Below are 3,535 nucleotides of genomic sequence, written 5' to 3'. Positions count from 1 at the left end.
TACAAAAAGCTGCTAAAACTAACAAATGAGCATAACAAGGTTGTAGAATACAAGGTCAATATACAAAAATCCATTGTATTCATACATACTAAGAGTACAATGTAAACTGGAAATTTTTGTATATTACAAATGCAATGAAAAATTAGAACATTAAAATTTTAAATCTCATTTATAATGTTATCAAAGAATATGAAATATTTTAGTATGTCTCTACATAAATTTGAATAAGTTTATTATTACATTAACAGATGCACAAATGATAAAAATGAATCTGAGAAAACGTAAACTGTAATAAGTGGAGCACATATCATGCTCATGACTTGCTCTTGTTGAGATGTCAGTTCTCCACAAACTGATGAATAGATTTGGTGCAATCCCAAACAAAATCTCAGGAGTCTTTTTTTATAGAAATTGAGGAGCTACTTACCAAATGTATGTGAAAATACAAAGAACCTAGAATAGCCAACCCAGTTTTGAGAAAGAACAGGGTTTAGTACTCAAACTTCTGATTTTAAGATGTATTGTGTGTACTGTGTGCTTGGCCGCTCAGTCGTTTTCAACTGAAAAGAGTCACTCAGACTCTTCTTGACCCTGTGGACTGCAGCCCCTCAGGCTTCTCTGTCCATGGGAATTGTCCAGGCAAGAATACTGGAGTGGGTTGCCATGCCCTCCTCTAGATTTTCACAATCCAGGGATCAAACCCAGGTCTCCCACATTGCATGCAGATTCTTTACCATCTGAGCCACCAGGGAAGCCCTAAGATGTACTATAAGTCAACAGTTATCAAGACAGCATGGTATTAGGGTCTCAGTGAAATAGACACATAGACCAATAGAGAAACATAGTTCAGAATTAGACCCACTCCGCCCTTTCCAGTGCCCTTTTAAGGCTGACGCAGTGCCTTAAGAGGCTAACACAGGAGGGTAAAGAAAGTCTCCATAAAACCCAGAGAAGAGATTTTTAGAACTCCTCTCTGGGTCCTGTCTTGTGTCACAACTGAACTGGAAGATTTTAAGTCTTAGCACTTACTAGTATGTGTATAGTTAATACCAAAGTCATTAAATTTAAACTTGACCTTCGGTTTGAAAAAAAAAGAAAAAGAATTAGACCCACTCGTACAGGGCCAGTTAATTTCTGGCAAAGGTGCCAGGGCAATTCAATGGAAAAATTATAATCTTTTCAACAAAAAGAGCTAAAACAAATGGCTGTCCCCACGAAAAACAGGACAAAACAATTAAATTCAACCCCTACCTCACACTTTTTCCTTTTCAAACTGTTCATGGAGTTGTCACAGCAAGAATAATGGAGTGGTTTGCCATTCCCTCCTCCAGTGGACCACATTTTGTCAGAACTCTCCACTATGACTTGTCCATCTTGGGTGGTCTTGCACAGCATAGCTTCCTTGAGTTTCGCAAGCCCCTTCTCCACAAGGCTGTGATCTCAAAATCTTCAAGCAAAGCTTCAGCACTACATAAACTGAGAAATTCCAGATGTACAAGCAGGGTTTAGAAAAGGCAGAGGAACCAGAGATCAAATTGCCAACATCTGTTGGATCATAGAGAAAGAAGGGAATTCCAGGGAAACATCTACTTCTGCTTCATCGAATATACTAAAGCCTTTGTCTATGTAGATCACAACAAACTGAAAAATTCTTCAAGAGATAGGAATACCAGACCACCTTACCTGCCTCCTGTAAAACCTATATGCTGGTCAAGAAGCAACAGTTACAACCTTACATGGAACAGCTGACTGGTTCAGGACTGGGGAAGGAGTACGTCAAGGCTGTATATTGTCACCTTACTTACTTAACTTATATGCAAAGTACATCATGCGAAATGCCAGGGTGGATGAATCACAGGCTGGAATCAAAGTTGCCAGGAGAAATATCAGCAACCTCAGATAAACAGATGATACCACTGTTATGACGGAAACCAAAGAGGAACTAAAGAGCCTCTTGATGAGTGTGAAAAAGGGAAAGTGAAAAAGCTGGTTTAAAACTCAACATTAAAAAAGCTAAGATCATGGCATCCAGTCCCATCACTTCATGGCAAATAGAGGGAGGGAAAGTGGAAACAATGACAGATTTTATTTTCTTGGGCTCCAAAATCACTGCGGACAGCCATGAAATTAAGACACTTGCTCCTTGGAAGAAAAGTTATGACAAGCTTAGTGTATTAAAAAGCAAAGATATCACTTTGCTGACAAAGGGCCATATAGTCAAAGCTATGTTTTTTCCAGTAGTCATGTATGAATGTGAGAATTGGACCAGAGAATGCTGAGTATCGAGGAATTGATGCCTTAGAATTGTGGTGCAGGAGAAGACTCTTGAGAGTCCCTTGGACTGCAAGGAGATCAAGCCTGTCAATCCTAAAAGAAATCAACCCTGAATATTTATTGGAAGGACTGCTGCTAAAGCTGAAGCTCCAATACTTTGGCCACCTGATGCAAAGAACTGACTCACTGGAAAAGACCCTGATGCTGGGAAAGACTGAGGGCAGGAGGAGAAGGAGGCAACAGGTGAGATGGTTGGATAGCATCACCGATTCAATGGTCATGAATCTGAGCAAACTCCAGGAGACAGTGATGGCAGAAAAACCAGGCATGCTGCAGTCCATAGGGTCCCTAAGAGACTTAGCAACTGAACAACAAAAATCTCACACTGTATAAAAAGACTAATTTGAAGTGGCTCATAGATCTAAATGAAAAAGCTAAAACTATGAAATTTTACAAGTAAACAGAAGAAAATCTTGGTCTCCTAGGGCTAGGCAAAGACTTCTTAAATTGGACCCCTGAAGCAGGAATCATATATTTTAAAGCCTAGGAAAATAGACTTCATCAAAATTGAGGATATTTGCTCTTCAAAGGACACCATTAAGCCAAATGAAAAGCCAAACCACAGATTGTAAGAAAATATTTGCAAAACATGTAAAAAAACTTCTACCCAGAATATATGAAAAGCTGTTACAACTCAGTAATAAGGAGTAGCCCAACTTTTTTTAAAAGAACAAACTATTTGGACGGTTCACCAGAGTTATCAGATGGCCAATGAGCCCATGAAAAGATGTTCAACATCATCACACGATAGGGAAACAAGAAGTAAAACCACAATGAGATATAACTAAACACCCACCAGAATTTTAGAGACTGAAGATGCCAAAAACTGGATCTTTCCTGCGCTGCTGGTGGGAATATAAAATGGTACAGTCACTTTGGAAAAACAGTTTGAAAGCAGCATCTTATCAAGTTAAACATATATTAACACTAATCATCTGACTCAGCAGTTCCTTTGTTCTGTATTCATTTGACACAGGAGAAAACACACGGCAGCACAAAGACTTGTACATGAACGTTTATAGCCGTTTTATTCATAATATCCAAAAACTAGGAACAACCCAAGTGCCCATCAACTGGTGAATGGATTAAAAAAATTGTCTTCTATCCTATACAGTGAAATGCCACTCCCCAGTTAAAAGGAACAAATTACAGAATCAGTTGACATGGATAAATCCTGAAAGCATGGCGCTGCAGGAAAGAG

The 3,535-nt window shown here is 39.0% G+C and overlaps 1 non-coding gene across 1 annotated transcript; it reads left to right on the top strand.

Annotated features, from left to right (window-relative positions):
• Positions 1-875: 875 nt before the first annotated feature.
• LOC122673110 lies at positions 876-998 on the top strand. Its single transcript, XR_006334600.1, has one exon. It is a non-coding gene; the product is annotated as a small nucleolar RNA SNORA26 (small nucleolar RNA).
• Positions 999-3,535: the final 2,537 nt, after the last annotated feature.

The sequence above is a fragment of the Cervus elaphus genome, chromosome 16 (genome assembly GCF_910594005.1).
Source record: "Cervus elaphus chromosome 16, mCerEla1.1, whole genome shotgun sequence".
Taxonomy (NCBI): Eukaryota; Metazoa; Chordata; class Mammalia; order Artiodactyla; family Cervidae; genus Cervus; species Cervus elaphus.
This window is presented reverse-complemented; position numbering and strand designations above follow the sequence as displayed.